Below are 19,397 nucleotides of genomic sequence, written 5' to 3'. Positions count from 1 at the left end.
CAGAATTGCAACTTCATAACATGCAATTGCGAGTTAAGTCAGAATTGTGCAATTCTGAAAACATTTCAGTCTTTTTTCCCCCTCAAGATTGGACTTTATAACTCACAACTGCATTTGTATCTCACAATTCTAAGAAAAAAGTCAGAATTGTGAAATATAAACTGGCTTTTGTGCCAATTGTGTCTGAATTGCAAGCTTATATCTCACAATTCTGACTTTTTCTCAGAATTATGAGAAAACAAGTCAGAATTTGTAAATGTAAATTTGCTATTGCAAGAAAAAAGGTCAGAATTGCCTGATACAAACTCACATTTGTAAGAAAAAAGTTGGAATTTTAACTATATATCGCAATTCTGACTTCAATACTCAACTGAGAGTTAGATACAAACTCGCATTTGCGAGAAAAAAGAAAAAAAAATCTGAATTGTATCTTGCAAGACTTTATCGCAATTGCGAATTTATATCTCACAATTCTAAGAAAAATGTCAGAATTGCAACATATAAACTCACATTTGCAAGAAAATGGTTTATATCACGCAATTCTGACTTTATTTCTTGCTATTGTAAGTTGATATCACACAATTCTGAGAAAAAAAGTCGGGATTGTGACTTCTTATCTCACAATTGTGACTTTATTTCTCAGAATTGCAAATCTCAATTCTGACTTCATAGCATGCAATTCAGAATTGGGAGATATAAACTCGTAATTCTGAAAACATATCAGTTTTTCCCCCTCAAAATTGGACTTTATAACTTACAGTTGAGTTTATATTTCACAGAAATAAAAGAAAAAAAGCCAGAATTGCTAAATATAAACTCGCAATTGCAAGAAAAAGGTCAGAATTGCGAGATACAAACTCTCATTTGCGAGAAAAAAAAGTTTATATCAAGCAGTTTTGAGAAAAAAAGTCTGTGACTTTATATCTTTATATCTTGCAATTCTGACCTAATTTCTTACAATTGACTAATTTATATCTCGCAATTCTGACTATATATCGCAATTGCGAGTTTATATCTCACAATTTTAAGAAAAAAGTCGCAATAAAACGTTTTAATTTTTTTATTCAGTGGCGGAAACAAGCTTCCATAGTTTTTGATACACAGCGTTTGCTCACGTTCCGTGACGAATCGTCATAGACAAGTTTAAATATGCGGAAGTGTGCCTGAGATGTGACTGCTAGAGGAAAAGATCAAATCAATATAGGGTTTGCGCTTGTGTTACGATTTGGTCAGTTACCTGGATGCGTAGCCATATTTGAGATACTCTGATGTAAACAACAGCATGGATTGCATAGTTAATGTACCAATAAACATTAAATAAATTGTTCTGCTAATTTATGCTGTCTAAACCATGGTAAAAAAATGTGTGTAAGCTGCAAAATCATACAGAGAATGACTTAGTAAGCAGTTTTGTGCCGCGTTGTGAAAACACTCTAGTATATGTAGATAAAATTGTCATCATTGGCCGATTCAGCACACAAAACTATCGTATTGCTTCAGAAATCTCTTAATATAGCGAATTTTATGGATTAGTTTTTATAAAGCTTTAATTTTATTTTTGTGCATTTTGTGTCCTTTAGGAACTTGTCTACTCGGTTTCCCATCCACTTTTGCTTTACGGAGTGACCAAGGCATTAAATCGTTAATATTTCTCCTTCTGTGTCCCACGGATGAAAGAAAGTCGCATGGGTTTGGAACGGCATGAGGGTGAGTAATAATGACAGGTTTTTATTTTTAGATAAACAGTTCCTTTGAATATCAAAATAGACTGACAAACACAGATCGCTGTCACTTTTCAGTCCACTAACGTTAGCTGTTCGTTACTCATGCAGTGATCAGATGCATTTGCATATTCATACTCTTTCTATAAATTTGTGTGGTAAGTATTTACGTCAGTTGGAAATGCTGCTCAGGCCAGCTGGTGTTGAGATGCTGGTTTGTTTTGAGATGTTTTGTTGTGTGTATTACGTCTATTTTTCACAACCCACACATATCAGAAATCCGTCCCCCCAAAATCCTCTAAAAAGCATGTTGCCCGACACACAACAGATTACTGATGTGACAGTGGCTCATAGCACCATCTGTATTCTAATTGAATTTGTCTCATTACAAAAGACAGTAGATGACCACAGCTAAACACTAAACTAATGGCGGAACCTGTAACCTCTGAGAGTGCAATGATAATAGAAAGCAGATAATGGTTAATGGCTAATGCAAATGAATTAGTGTTATTTCATTGACTCCTGTTTATACGGATGTGTGCATTACATCACTTGCTTAACAATGGATACTCTGCAGTGAATGGGTGCCGTCAGACACATCAAGATGCTTCAAACTTTTGCTTCCGGTTAAGAGAGTCCTTAATCTATAAAATTTAGTTTTCTCCAATGATTATTTTCTCCATCAAGTCAACTTTTCTGAATCAGGAGAGAAATATGCACAGATCAAGCACTGTTATTGTTGTTTTTTAAGATGTTTGAACGTTCATTCTGACGGCACCCATTCACTACAGAGTATCCATTGGTGAGCAAGTGATGTAATACTAAATTTATGACCAAATGAGGCAATTTTATAGACAAAATAGTTTTTTTTGTACAAAAATGATGGATTTGTTTCTCACAAACATGCAGCTTTTTACTTTACAATGTTAACTGATGGCATAAAGTCACTCACGTGGATTACTTGTGGATTATTGTTTTTTTATCAGTTTGAACTCTAATTCTGACAGCACCCATTCACTACAGAGTATCCATTAGTCAGCAAGTGATGTAATGCTAAATTTATGATCAAATGAGACAATTTTATAGACAAAATTGTTGTTTTATACAAAAATGATGGATTTGTTTCTTACAAACATGCAGCTTTTTACTTTACATTGTTAACTGATGGCATAAAGTCACTTACATTGGATTACTTGTGGATTATTGTTGTTTTTTTTAAGCAGTTTGAACTCTTATTCTGACGGCACCCATTCACTACAGAGTATCCATTGGTGAGCAAGTGATGTAATACTAAATTTATGATCAAATGAGACAATTTTATAGACAAAATTGTTGTTTTATACAAAAATTATGGATTTGTTTCTTACAAACATGCAGCTTTTTGTTTCACAATGTTAACTGATGGCATAAAGTCACTCACGTGGATTACTTGTGGATTATTGTTGTTTTTAAGCAGTTTGAACTCTTATTCTGACGGCACCCATTCACTACAGGGTACCCAGACAGCAAGCCAACATTGAATAAACATAGTTTTTCCATCTGAATCATCATTATGGTTGATGTTGAAATTTAAATGCAAAATAAATGTTGAATCACCATTACCATATCGATGAAAACCCGATGTTATTAATGTTGATGGCAACAATATTGCAACAACATTGATCTATAGTTATCTTTGTGATTGATTAAACATTGATATTTGGTTTATCGGGCGATCGCTGAATGTGTTGAAAAGTCATTGATTTATAGTTGACCGGGAAACGACGCTGTTGTTGAAGAGTCATCGGCATATAGTTGACCGGGAAATATGATTGAAAATGCATCGATATATAGTTGACCGGGAAATTTTATTGAAAATCCATCGATTTTTGGTTGACTGGGAGATCAACACCAATGTACTGCACCGGACACAACTCATTTCTGGACCTTGGCACAAGCGTACAGGTAAGCTTGCTTAATGTTCGATATGAATGAATTGTACCAAATCAAATACTGTTAGGTTTATCGTTATGATCGTTAATGTAGTAACCGACGCAGTGCTGCAGTCGCTGAAATAGATTTTTGTTTTACCAATGTATCAAAATATTCCAAAAGTATTGTGGTTCTCTTCTAGCTTATAAAGTTAGCAAAACCTTATTGATGGATTCTGGGAGAACTTTAGGGTTGTTTCGTATGTGTTATGCCTTATTTACTGTATATGTAGCCTACGTGTTTTAGTGTAGTGTGATTACCATTTTAATTCTACCCCGTGTGTGACCCTTCGTGTTTGGGTGGCTGCGTCCACCCCTGTGTGTGTAGCGTGTCGTGTGTGTGTATTTGACTTTCCTATGTGTACTGTGTTCGTGCCATGTTCTGCTCCCAATCCTTGACGACAACTTGATTGAACAAATCATTGACTAAATAACAGTAACATAATTTTACTTGTATTCTAGACGCCTTGACTCAACGTCTTACAACGGCAAACACCTATGGCTTCACTCAAGCGGTACAGAAGTGGCTGCGCTACGCCCCAGACCGAGCGGGAGGAGCTGGAAGAAAGACGCTGCAGGAGTCAGCACTTTAAAAAAAAATGAAATAATACAATAAAAATTGTTTAATTTTTAAAGAATGCGTGGTGTGTCATTTGTGCTAGTCTAGGTTATTGCCTAAAGGTATAGTTTCTATTTTCTATATTTTGCTAGCCCATCCTGGCTGTCGATAAAGCAGGATTACAGCCTATTAATAATGTTTTTAATATTATATTAAAATTACAGACCTTCAGATTCAACCTGTGGTATACTAAAACACCATTGAAGTTTTGTTGATATGCTGGGATTTCAACATTGTTTCAATATCCATTGTAATCGAAATACCATTGAAATTCTGTTGATCTCTAGGTATGATTTAAACATTGTTTCAATGATAATAGAGGGTGCAACATGATGAAGAATCAACATCAGAGTTCGACGTTGATTCAATGATTTTATCGTTGACAGCGGGATGTTGATTTAACATCGTTTCAATTACTATTTGCTATCTGGGTATTCATTGATGAGCAAGTGATGTAATACTAAATTTATGACCAAATGAGACAATTTTATAGACAAAATTGTTTTTTTGTACAAAAATGACGGATTTGTTTCTCACAAACATGCAGCTTTTTACTTTACAATGTTAACTGATGGCATAAAGTCACTTACATTGGATTACTTGTGGATTATTGTTGTTTTTTCAGCTGTTTGAACTCTAATTCTGACGGCACCCATTCACTACAGAGTATCCATTAGTCAGCAAGTGATGTAATGCTAAATTTATGATCAAATGAGACAATTTTATAGACAAAATTGTTGTTTTATACAAAAATGATGGATTTGTTTCTTACAAACATGCAGCTTTTTACTTTACATTGTTAACTGATGGCATAAAGTCACTTACATTGGATTACTTGTGGATTATTGTTGTTTTTTTTAAGCAGTTTGAACTCTTATTCTGACGGCACCCATTCACTACAGAGTATCCATTGGTGAGCAAGTGATGTAATACTAAATTTATGATCAAATGAGACAATTTTATAGACAAAATTGTTGTTTTATACAAAAATTATGGATTTGTTTCTTACAAACATGCAGCTTTTTGTTTCACAATGTTAACTGATGGCATAAAGTCACTCACGTGGATTACTTGTGGATTATTGTTGTTTTTAAGCAGTTTGAACTCTTATTCTGACGGCACCCATTCACTACAGGGTATTCATTGATGAGCAAGTGATGTAATACTAAATTTATGACCAAATGAGACAATTTTATAGACAAAATTGTTTTTTTGTACAAAAATGACGGATTTGTTTCTCACAAACATGCAGCTTTTTACTTTACAATGTTAACTGATGGCATAAAGTCACTTACATTGGATTACTTGTGGATTATTGTTGTTTTTTCAGCTGTTTGAACTCTAATTCTGACGGCACCCATTCACTACAGAGTATCCATTAGTCAGCAAGTGATGTAATGCTAAATTTATGATCAAATGAGACAATTTTATAGACAAAATTGTTGTTTTATACAAAAATGATGGATTTGTTTCTTACAAACATGCAGCTTTTTGTTTCACAATGTTAACTGATGGCATAAAGTCACTCACGTGAATTACTTGTGGATTATTGTTGTTTTTAAGCAGTTTGAACTCTTATTCTGACGGCACCCATTCACTACAGGGTATCCATTGATGAGCAAGTGATGTAATACTAAATTTATGACCAAATGAGACAATTTTATAGACAAAATTTTTTTTTGGACAAAAATGACGGATTTGTTTCTCACAAACATGCAGCTTTTTACTTTACAATGTTAACTGATGGCATAAAGTCACTTACATTGGATTACTTGTGGATTATTGTTGTTTTTTTAAGCAGTTTGAACTCTTATTCTGACGGCACCCATTCACTACAGGGTATCCATTGATGAGCAAGTGATGTAATACTAAATTTATGATCAAATGAGACAATTTTATAGACAAAATTGTTTTATACAAAAATGATGCATTTGTTTCTCACAAACATGCAGCTTTTTGTTTCACAATGTTAACTGATGGCATAAAGTCACTCACATGAATTACTTGTGGATTATTTTTGTTTTTTAAGCAGTTTGAACTCTAATTCTGACGGCACCCATTCACTACAGAGTATCCATTGGTGAGCAAGTGATGTAATACTAATTTTATGACCAAATGAGACAATTTTATAGACAAAATTGTTGTTTTATACAAAAATGATGGATTTGTTTCTTACAAACATGCAGCTTTTTACTTTACAATGTTAACTGATGGCATAAAGTCACTCACATGGATTACTTGTGGATTATTTTTGTTAGTATCCATTGGTGAGCAAGTGATGTAATACTAAATTTATGACCAAATGAGACAATTTTATAGACAAAATTGTTTTATACAAAATCAAAATATTATGGATTTGTTTCTTACAAACGTGCAGATTTTTGTTTCACAATGTTAACTGATGGCATAAAGTCACTCACGTGGATTATTGTTGTTTTTTCAGATGTTTGAGCTCTAATTCTGATGGTACCCATTCACTACAGAGTATACATTGGTGAGCAAGTGATGTAATGCTAAAATTATGACTAGATTTATACAAAAACAGTGTTTTATTTCTGACATGATAATATTTTTTTTGTAATGATGATATATATTTAAAAGAAAAATGTAGTATTTTTCAAAAATACTGTTTTCAGTAATACTATTTTTAGAGATTTTTCTGTATTCAATTCAGAAAATGAATCAAATAGTCCTTCACTTACATAATACATGTTGCTCATTGAACTAACCAGGTATTTCGGAATTAAAGAGGACTGCATTTGGCTGTAATGAATGTTTCTAGTTAGTGGCTACGAGTCAGTAAGCAGGAAAATAACTGCTTGTGATTTCTTCCAGTAAGTCGCTGAAAGAGGGTGAAAGAGATATACAGACTAAGCACTTGGAAACTTTCTGGAAGTATTTTATGATACTTGCCAGTATATTTTGTTGGATGATCAATAATCTGGCTGTGTTTGACTGCTTCTTTTTGTGTTGATTCTTTCCTTATGTCAGAAGTATGTTGCCCTTGGTGTGTAGCTGGGACTTTATTTAAGTTGCTGGATGATAAAAGAGCTAATGAAGGATGTGGGAGGCCGGAGCCACATGAAGGAAGCTGAATATTTCAAACAGATGCCAACGACACACACGCATGCTTTAATCTAATGAGCTACATTCATTTCTTTACAATGTGCAGTATAGAGATTAATGGGTCGGAGAAGCTTGTTTGTGTAGTTTTATTTCTTTGGTTGGGCAATCTCGCATCTGGTCGAACGTGTGTGTTATGATGTGTTGTGTGTAAACTTTGGAAGACGCCTACACACCAGAACTTGTTCGTGCACCCACAGGAAGCCTGTGTGTGGGTCTGGTCTCGCCTAAATTGAAGGGACCAAATGACTACGAAAATATAATAAAACCTGATATTACCTGCGCTGTGGGGACCACACAAGGAAAATGGCTTAACTGTGCAAAAAGTTTTGTGTGAGAGTTAGGTTTAGGGGTTTAGGAAAAGAAAATTATTTATAATAGGGAACAGACTATTACCTCAGTATAAAAACAGTAGAAGTCCTCTCATTGGCAGATAAACAAATAGTATGTTTGAGTATGTATTGAGCTATAGTATGTTTATGTATATATGTTTATGTGTGTGTGTGTGTGTGTGTGTGTGTGTATATATATATATAGCTATTAAACGATTAATTGCATCCAAAATAAAAGTTTTTTATTTACTATATATATATATATATATATATATATATATATATATATATATATGTGTATATATGTGTATATGTATGTGTATATGTATGTATATATATATATATATATATATATATATATATATATATATATATATATATATGTGTGTACTGTGTATTTTTTTTTATTATGTATATATTAATACACACACAATGTATGCATATATTTAAGAAAAAATGTATGTTTATATATTAAATGTATTTATATATAATATAAATTGAAATACTATAAATATGGATATAAATGTAAACATGTAAATATTGAAAAAAATATATAGACCTACTGTATGTGTGTGTATTTATATATACATATAAATATAGACAGTGGACATGCATATATTATGTAATAAAAAAAACTCTTATTCTGGATGCGATTAATCGTTTGGCAGCACTTATATATATAAAAAATTATATATATATAAATGGAGAAAGCCATGTATACAAAATATACATGGTTTTGTAAAATTTAACCTTATGACTGGTTTTGTGGTCCAGGGTCACATACATAGTTTTATTAGGACTTCTTTATATAATGTGCATATTTATATGGATTTAAAGTATATGAACTTAAAATTATTTTGTTTTTAAAAAATATATACACCAAATCCTGTATAAATGATGCAAATATAAAATATACATTGTTGTTTTTAATATAAAAACAATAAATGTCTGATATTCTCCATTTAGATAGCTACGTAAATGTGTGTGTGTGTGTGTGTGTGTGTGTGTGTGTGTGTGTGTGTGTGTGTGTGTGTGTGTGTGTTAGAGGACAGAAGGAAGAAGGTTTCCAGACAATCCAATTTAATCCACTCAAAAGACTGGATTACTACTGCGTCTGTACATAAACACAGACACACATATACTCAGTGCATTATAAAATTACACTGGCTTTATATATTCCCCCCCTCCCCCTCCAAACTGGCACAGCTCACAAGAGATTTGAGGGTCTGGTCTTCACTTTACCACACTATGATGAGAAGGGACAGCCTGTGCTCTCTTCACTTTAAGTGGATTGTCTGGGCTTCTTGGAGCAGAACAGACTGGCCCCTTAGTTTCAGTCAAGACTGTGTGTAAACAAACAACCAAAATGCAGCCGCACATTCAGCTTTACAGTTGAGCATGCAGAATATGATTTGTTTTAGCATATTGAATCAGTTTGTCTGGATTGTTTGTGAAAATGAACTAGAATCAAAATGGTACACCTATTTGAATCTCTGTTGTACAGCCACTGGCAAGCACTTAACATCATAATCTGGCCATATCTTTTTTTGTATACATATCTAAATTTTCCGTTGGTGGAAGCAAACAAGCCAAGACTCTACAACATTAATCATCAACGTGTCAGCCGGTGGTTCGATCCGAGACAGGTTGATATGGAAACACAGTGACTTATCTAGATTGAGAGAGACACTCGTCTAATTTAAACACCCTTCAGGATGGGGAGAAAACAGCCTTTGTTAGGGGAAAAACCAATTTGACAGTGTTATTATTGAAATTCTCTCCACAGGTCAGGTTTGACAGGTATTTATAGTTTGTATCCAGGGTGAAAGACAGTTGATGGCTTGAGAGAATAGGTTTGGTTTAGATAGGTAACAGTAAAAGCTTTAATGTGTGTACATTTCAAGCTGTGTGTGAATAGGCTCTTTGTTTGCTTGCTGAACACACTGACCTCATAACTTCATAAAAATGATTTCCAATAAAGAAATAAAAATGCCATGTGGTTTAACAAAAGGTGATAACATTTTACTTACACTTTGAAAACATGTACACAAAACATTGTTCAGTGATAGTTGTTCATGAGTCCCTGAACAGTCATGAGTCATGAACAGTTATACTACCAGCTGTTCTTTAGAAAAATACTTAAGGTCCCACTAATTCTTTGTTTTTTCAGCATTTTGTGTATTTGAGCCCTTTCCAACAATGACTTTGTGATTTTGAGATCCATCTTTTCACACTGAGGACAACTGAGGGACTCGTATTCAACTATTACAGAAGGTTCAAAATGCTCACTGATGCTTCAGAAGAAACACAATGCATTAAGAGCTGGGGGTGAAAACTTTTGAACTGAATGAAGATGTGTAAATTTTTCTTATTTTGCCTAAATATCATATTTTTGTCATTTGACACTGCCCTTCAGAAGCTACAGAAAATGCATCTTTCCCAGACGACAAAATAAGTTAAATTTACCCTGATCTTTAAATTCCAAAAGTTTTCACCCCCCGGCTCTTAATGCATCGTGTTTCTTTGGGAAGCATCAGTGAACATTTGAACCTTCTGTAATAGTTGCATATCTCAGTTATCCTCAGTGTGAAAAAATACATCTCAAAATCATACAGTCATTGTTGGAAAAGGTTCAAATACACAAAAATGCTGAAAAAACAGAATTTGGTTCTGAATGTGATTCTGAATTTGTAGGATCTGATAGATTTTTTTTGTTAAGAATAGCGGGCAGTTTAACTGTTCAGGACAAACAAGCGACTATCACTAAACAAAAAAAAAAAATCTTTCTATCTATCCTAACTTCTAAATAAAAAGTGTGAACAGTTCACACATAAACACAAACTATTGGCTTTCTAATCTGAAAGGGTTAACACTGATCTTTCCAAACCCTCTGAAATCAGTTTTATCTCCTCTTGTACAGTGTCTATTCAGCCTGACCTAAAAACTTATCATCATCCGAGCGAGAGAGACACAAGCTTATAAAATGAACATCTGTCTACGGCTCCTGTAAAGCCGTACCCAGACGTATTGTTTTCAAAGTTTGCATAGGAAGCTTTTAAAATGAACCCCTGGGATGGTAAATCAAAAGTGTGGAACCGTGAAGGTAGTTTGCTTTTGAAAACATGCATTTCAAGCTATTAAAATGCAAATGTGACCTCTGAACTTGCATATCTACTTTTGTGAAACACATCACAGCACCTTAAGAAAGATGAATCGTCTTTTGGGAAACTCAGCTCGACAACTCGAAACCTGTCTCGCCTCAGTTTGAGAGAGTGCACTTTCACACAATGCTAAGCGTCTGTTTTTTTCCCTTACTCAAGGGACTGCACGATTGGTTAAAAGAGCTGCTATGCAGCCAATGAGAGGTCTGTTGTCATGCAGTCTTGGCCGTCTTTGGCGTCACCTATCAGCCCCCCCACACTCAACCTCCTGCTCCCCCTCTTCCCCAAAACGCACACACACACACACACACACAAACACAAGTGTGCCAATGAGAGCTGTCATGACATAATAGCACGTCTCGCCAACCTGACCCCCCTGCTGATACACACACACGGTTAAAGCCTAGATCTCACCACCAGACAAATCAGCAGTATCTCTAGAAGTCTGCCACATGTCTTTTCTCTAATGCGCTCATGGGTGGCCCTTTACCCTGGTTCTCTAGAAAAACACTGTTCAGAGTTGGGAGTGTAAGAAATGTTTTGATTTTGTCAAAGTTGTGCACTTTATATGACACAATTCTGACTTTATAACTCACAATTGCAAGTTTATATCTCACAATTCTGACTTTATAACTAACAATTGCAAATTTGTATCTCACAATACTGAGAAAAAAAGTCCAAATTTTGAGTTTATATCATGCAATTCTGACTTTATAACCCTCAATTGCAAGTTTATATCTCGCAATTCTAACTTTATAACTCAATTGCGAGTTTATATCTCACAATTCTGAGGAAAAAGTCAGAATTGTAAGTTTATATCATGCAATTCTGACTTTATAATACAAAATTGCGAGTTTTTCTCACAATTCTGAGAAAAAAAGTCAGAATTTGAGTTTATATCATGCAATTCTGACGTTATAACTCACGATTGCAAGTTTATATCTCACAATTCTGACTTTATAACTCACGATTGCAAGTTTATATCTGACAATTCTGACTTTATAACTCAATTGCGAGTTTATATCTGACATTTCTGACTTTTTTAACTCAATTGCGCATTTTATATCTCACAATTCTGAGGAAAAAGTCAGAATTGTAAGTTTATATCTGACAATTCTGACTTTATAACTCAATTGCGAGTTTATCTCACAATTTTAAGAAAAAAGTTGAAATTGTGAGTTTATATCACACAATTCTTTATAACTCACAAATGCAAGTTTATATTTTACAGTTCTGACTTTGTAACTCACAATTGCAGGTTTATATAACTCAAAATTGCGAGTTTATTAGTTTTTTTTTTAATTCAGTGGCGCAAACTGCTTCCATAGAGCTAAACTTAAAATTCTAAGAAAAAAGTAAGAATTGCGAGATGTTCTTATGCAATTGTGGCTTTATACATCAAGATATAAACTTACAATTATGATATGTTCTTATGCAATTGTGGATTTATACATCAAAATATCAACTTACAATTGCAAAAGAAGTCACAATTACACTTTTTTACTTTTATTGAGGAAACAAGCTTCCGCTTCCGCTCTTAAATGAATCATAACGCCATTAGATCCATTGTGAAATGGTCAAATTAATTTGGTGTTAAAATTGTGTTCTTTGCAATATCACATCTGTGTGCATATTTTAATTTTTTCAGTGCACTCTGTGATTGTGTGCGTGTGTGTTTGATTGATCAGGAAATGCAGCATTGATACAAGCGTCACTAAGCATATGGTATCGCTGTCAGCTGAATCTAAATAAGACACACACAGAAACACACACTCTGTACATATGGTCATTTGAATATTCATGCAGTAGGTTACAGCCAAACTTAAAATCACAGTCTAACTTGACAGGCTTTTAAACGGCACCCTGGAAATCTGTCTCCCTCTCTCTGTCTCTTTGTATTTTGCATTATCATCCGAAGATCACCAGCTGTGTCTTCGTCTCTAGCATCCCACATATGTGCACAAATCAATACGATGCCTATATGCGTCTGTCTGTGTGTGCACTTTTAATAATCCTCATAGAGAGCTCCATTATATAGATTGGTCTTTTACATCAGCCCTATTCTTACATATTAAAGTGGAGTCAAGCATGCGACTTCCCGTCATCGACACAAACTTACTAAACTCTGACCTTAATGGTCGTCTGATTTGATTTGAGGTCATTTAGGTCAGATATATTTCATAAATATAGCTGAATCCTTCAGTTTGTGCAGCTCCTGAAAGTCTTGTTTTCCTATAAATATGAAGAAAAATCAACTATAATAATAGATTCCAATATAGAATTTTTAATATTAGACATTTTATGATACTAAATATAGTGTAAAAATGTAGTAGACTAGTAAAAGTATATAAACAACAAATACAGTTTTTAAATGTTGAACAAGTATTCCCAAATGATAGATGGACATATATATATAAATATTATTTTTAAAATATAACATTCTCTGACCCTGCAGTTTCAGTATTGCTAAGGGATGAGTTATAAATTTTCCTTTCGTCAACAACATGACGCATGTATCTCATTTTTCCTTTCATCACGTCTCCCCTCTTTTTTTTATTGCTTTCAATGTTTCCAAAGACTTTCAGCTCCTCTCTACATTTTGACTGATGCACATGTCCAATGAAAACATGAAGAGGGCAGGAATAAGCTGGGATATTCTAGGCAGGGTTAAGACAACAGAACAGGGGCCTGTTGGGGGCCCCGCTTCAGGCCTCATAGATCTTATGAAAGAGGGATGGATCCATGATAATATTTGGATGTTCGAGGCAAGCAAAGTGCCTGAAAGTCTGTTTGTGCATGTGTGACTGGTAGCGTTTGGTCGGTTTCCGAAAATCTAGGAATGAGCAGTAATGAAAGTGCTTCTCAAAACCAGGTCGTTCAACTGCTACTTTAGAATGAGGCAGAACCAAAATTAGCATTGAGCTGTGATTAAACATTTACACAGGCTTTTCTATCAGAGACATGGGCAGCAGACAGATTGTCCCAATGTTAGGCATCAGAGTGACAGACGGTTGGAAAACTGATAAGGTTTTATATGCGTAAAAAGATAAGGCAAGCATAAAGTTTATTCGCTCTGTACTGTATGTGCGTGACACCCAGAAATTGATCGGTGTCTGGGACCTCTGACCTTTCAAACCCCTGACCCCCGGCAGACAGATGGGTCTGTGGTTGAGGGGAGGAGATATCCTATTCTCAGTCAATGTCATTGTGTTTTCACTCCGGCTCTCCTTTCTCGGTTTTCCTTTCTGTTTTCAGTATAAGCATCATTAGTTTCAGCAGAAACTTGACTATTTCTATTGAAAATAATACCACATTCCAGTCAGGCTATACGTGAAACCTCAGAAAGCATGTCCTTGGTGGTTAAATTACTCTGTAAGAAACCCAGGTGTTCCTCAGAGTAAGGTCAGTACTGCTAAGCTTTGATACACCCAAGGTCGACAGGATCTGGAATGGAAATCATGGTGCGTTTATGGGTGTTCTGACCTCAGACTTTGTTTGTTCATCATTTTATGTTCAATAAACAGTTGTGACATATTTTTTATTCAACCATTGTAGTTTAACCAAGCAATTCAGTTTTTACCCAAATCACGCAGTCTTATTTTAAAAGATGTGTATGCTGATTTTTTCCGTCAAAAGTAAGTATATGTTGGGGTAATCCATTTGGCTGTACACATATGCTAATTGTTTGTGTCAAAACTGAAATATACATTGGTTGTACATGTACTTTTAGAATTTGTGTCAAAATTGAAGTAAACTACGGCTTATGCATTTGGCTGTATGTGTACATTAAGCGTTCACATCAGAACTGTAGTGAACTTTGGGCTTCTGCGTTTTGCAAACTTTGTGCTTTGTGCATCAAAACTGGCTGTATGCAACAAAACTGATGTAAACTTTAGTCTGATCTGTTTGGCTGTATGTATATGCTAAGCGTTTGCATCAAAAGTGGCATAAACTTTGGGCTTATGCTTTTAACTGTATGTGTAAGCCAAGCGTTCGCATCAAAACTAAAGTAAACTTTGGACCTTAAACTGCTGTAAAATTTGGGCTTATGCATTTGGTGTTCACTTAAAACTGACGTAAATTTTGGGCTTATGCGTTTGACTGTACGCATAAGCTAAGCGATCATGTCAATACTCGTGTAAACTTTAAGCCTAAAACTGACGTAAACTTTGGGCTTAAAACTGCTGTAAACTTTGAGCCTAAAACTGACGTGAACTTTGGGCTTATGCGTTTGGTTGTACACCTACGTTAAGTGTTTATGCAAAACTGATGTAAATTTTAGGCTTATGCATGCATTTGGCTCTAAGCATAAGCTTAAGTGATTAAGAATACTGGTGTAAACTTTGAGCCTAAATCTGATGTAAACTTTGGGTTTAAAATTGCTGTAAACTTTGAGTATAAAACTGATGTAATCTTTGGGCTTATGTGTTTGGTTGTACACATACATTAAGTGTTTACGCAAAACTGATGTAAATTTTAGGCTTATGCATGAATTTGGCTGTACGCATAAGCTTAAGTGATTAAGAATACTGGTGTAAACTTTGAGCTTAAAACTGCTGTAAATTTTGAGCCTAAATCTGATGTAAACTTTGGGCTTAAAACTGCTGTAAACTTTGAGTCTAAAACTGACGTAAACTTTGGTTTTATGCATTTGGCTGTACGCATAAGCTTAAGGGATTAAGAATACTGGTGTAAACTTTGAGTATAAAACTGATGTAAACTTTGGGCTTAAAACTGCTGTAAACTTTGAGTATAAAACTGATGTAAACTTTGGGCTTATGCGTTTGGTTGTACACATACATTAAGTGTTTACGCAAAACTGATGTCAATTTTAGGCTTATGAATGCATTTGGCTGTACGCATAAGTTTAAGGGATTAAGAATACTGGTGTAAACTTTGAGCCTAAATCTGATGTAAACTTTGGGTTTAAAACTGCTGTAAACTTTGAGTATAAAACTGATGTAAACTTTGGGCTTATGCGTTTGGTTGTACACATACATTAAGTGTTTACGCAAAACTGATGTCAATTTTAGGCTTATGCATGAATTTGGCTGTACGCATAAGCTTAAGTGATTAAGAATACTGCTGTAAACTTTGGGCCTAAAACTGCTGTAAACTTTGAGCCTAAAATTGACGTAAACTTTGGGCTTAAAACTGCTGTAAACTTTGAGTCTAAAACTGATGTAATCTTTGGGCTTATGCGTTTGGTTGTACACATACATTAAGTGTTTACGCAAAACTTATGTAAATTTTAGGCTTATGCATGCATTTGGCTCTAAGCAAAAGTTTAAATGATTAAGAATACTGGTGTAAACTTTGAGCTTAAAACTGCTGTAAACTTTGAGCCTAAATCTGATGTAAACTTTGGGTATAAAACTGATGTAAACTTTGGGCTTATGCGTTTGGTTGTATACATACATTAAGTGTTTACGCAAAACTGATGTAAATTTTAGGCTTATGATTGCATTTGGCTGTACGCATAAGCTTAAGTGATTAAGAATACTGCTGTAAACTTTGGGCCTAAAACTGCTGTAAACTTTGAGTCTAAAACTGACGTAAACTTTGGACTTATGCGTTTGGTTGTACACATACATTAACCCCCGGTTTCACAGACAAGGCTTAAGCCTAGTCCTAGACTAAAATGTAAATCTGAGCTGTTTTAACTGAAAGAAACTTGCACAGACTGATCTTAATATACATCAGTGCCTTTGTTTTGTCTCAAGATGCACAACATCAGTAATGTTTTTTTCTAAGCACGTTTATAAAAAATACTTAAATGTCCTAATTTAACTATGGCCTAAGCCTGGCTTAGTCTAAGCCCTGTCTGTGAAACCAGGCCTAAGTGTTTACGCAAAACTTATGCATGCATTTGGCTCTAAGCATAAGCTTAAATGATTAAGAATACTGGTGTAAACTTTGAGCTTAAAACTGCTGTAAACTTTGAGCCTAAATCTGATGTAAACTTTGGGCTTAAAACTGCTGTAAACTTTGAGTCTAAAACTGACGTAAACTTTGGGCTTATGCATTTGGTTGTACACATACATTAAGTGTTTACGCAAAACTGTTGTAAATTTTAGGCTTATGCATGCATTTGGCTGTATGTATAAGCTTAAGTGATCGCGTCAATACTGGTGTAAACTTTGGGCCTAAAACTGCTGTAAACTTTGGGCTTAAATCTGCTATAAACTTTGAGCTTAAAAATGACGTAAAAATTTGGCCTTATGCATTTGGTTTTACACATACATTAAGTGTTTACGCAAAACTGATGTAAATTTTAGGCTTATGAATGCATTTGGCTGTATGCATAAGCTTAAGTGATCGCGTCAATACTGGTGTAAACTTTGGGCCTAAAACTGCTGTAAACTTTGGGCTTAAATCTGCTATAAACTTTGGCCTTATGCATTTAGTTTTAAACATACATTAAGTGTTTACGCAAAACTGATGTAAATTTTAGGCTTATGAATGCATTTGGCTGTACGCATAAGCTTAAGTGATTAAGAATACTGCTGTAAACTTTGAGCCTAAATCTGATGTAAACTTTGGGCTTAAAACTGCTGTAAACTTTGAGTATAAAACTGATGTAAACTTTGGGCTTATGCGTTTGGTTGTACACATACATTAAGTGTTTACGCAAAACTGATGTAAATTTTAGGCTTATGCATGCATTTGGCTGTACGCATAAGCTTAAGCGATCTCATCCAAACTGACGTAAACTTTGGGCTCATGTGTTTGGCTGTATGGATATGCTAAGCGTTCGCATCAAAACTGGAGAAAACTTTGGTCGTATGCTTTTGGCTGTACGCGTACACTAAGTGTTTGCACAAAATTGAAGTAAATTTTGGGATTGTGTGTGGCTGTATGTGTAAGCTAAGCGATCGCGTCAATACTGGTGTAACTTTAGGCCTGAAACTGACGTAATCTTTGGGCTTATCCAATTGGCTGTGTGTGTACACTAAGCATTTGTGTCAAAACTGATGTAAACTTTGGGTTTAAAACTGCTGAAAACTGTATATGTTGGCTGTAGATGTAGGCTAAGGCTCGCTATGGGCTCATGTATTTGACATTATGTATATGCTTAAGTGTGTTAAAACTGATGTAACTTTGAGCTTATGCGATTGGGCATATGCTAAGTGTTTGTGTCAAAACTAAAGTATATATATTTTTTATGTGTTTGGCTGTACACAATATGCCAAGCATTTGCATCAAAACTGAATTATACTTTAGGCTCATGTGTTTGCGTTTGCATCAAAATAAGTTTGCTTCAAAACTGAAGTATACTTTAGGTTTATGCAATTGGTCGTACGCTAATGCTACACCTTCGTGTCAAAACTGAAGTATACTTTAGGCTTATGCATTTGGCTGTACGCATATACAATATTTGTGTCAAGTATACATTTGGCTTTAGTGAATTCCCCTTCATGAGTCTAACTGACTGGTTAACCTTCTGGGTACACATTTAATGGCAAGCTGTAGTGGAAACTTCCTCGCGGTGCTGGTTTGGTTATCGAGTGGATTGATGCGTATATGTGTTTATGTAGCCTGCACACAGTCACGCACAAAGTGCAATCAATTAGACCCATTTGAAGGCTAAAACATTTGCTTTTGTTTCACATCAAAATAGGAATTGGAAAATCAGCCATGAGGTTTCTATTATGTCTCTTTGACTTCATCACTGTTCGGGTAAAGTATAGACTGTCAGCTTTAATTTTAGGATATTTGCATTCATAAACAACAAGCCGTGTTGAAATTACAGTCCTTTGAGCAAATGTAATTGGACAGCTGGCTGCTCAGCTGTCTCCTGTCCAGGTGCGCGTCATTACAGCGTTAGCGCACGCACAAAAAAGAGCTAACAAAAGGTTTAGTGTTGAGTCTAGGTGTGTCATTGCTGTCATTCAACAAATGTGAAGTGTTTACCATTGACACCATCTCAAATAAGGAGCATCGTTCAGATATATTACATCATATTCAGGCCTAATATAAGCTCTTCTTATAGATATAGCATGTGACATAACCTTTCTTCTACTCCCACTCTGTTGCCATTTTCCAAACAGGTGGTTTGTCTGGGACAAGCTGCCCCAGTTTCTTTTCCTATGCCAGGAGATAGTAAGACTAACAAGTCTGTGTCGTTCTCTCATTTGGTCCATCTTGATCTCAGAGGGGTCGCTGCCTCGGTATAATAGTTGTGATATCAAAGATAAAGAATCAAATTTCTCAGTCCTTTTGTATTCTGTATTTATGTGCGCTGACGCCAATAGCACTTTATAAACAGATAGCTGGAAAAGTTTGTTAGGTAAACAATCCTTCTTCTGTGTACACTTATGACCTAAATGCTTACATAACACAACGGAGTGGTTCCTCTGGGTGAGCGTTTGAAAAGGTAAATGGTCCTCTAATGTCCCCTGGTGGTTTATAGTAAGAACTTCATACATTAAAAAAAGTCTAGATTTGGAAAAAAAGCCACTCAAAAGATT

This window comes from Garra rufa, chromosome 4, assembly GCF_049309525.1.
Source record: "Garra rufa chromosome 4, GarRuf1.0, whole genome shotgun sequence".
In the NCBI taxonomy this organism is placed as follows: Eukaryota; Metazoa; Chordata; class Actinopteri; order Cypriniformes; family Cyprinidae; genus Garra; species Garra rufa.
The sequence above is the reverse complement of the archived record's forward strand: the minus strand, read 5'-3'. Positions refer to the sequence as shown.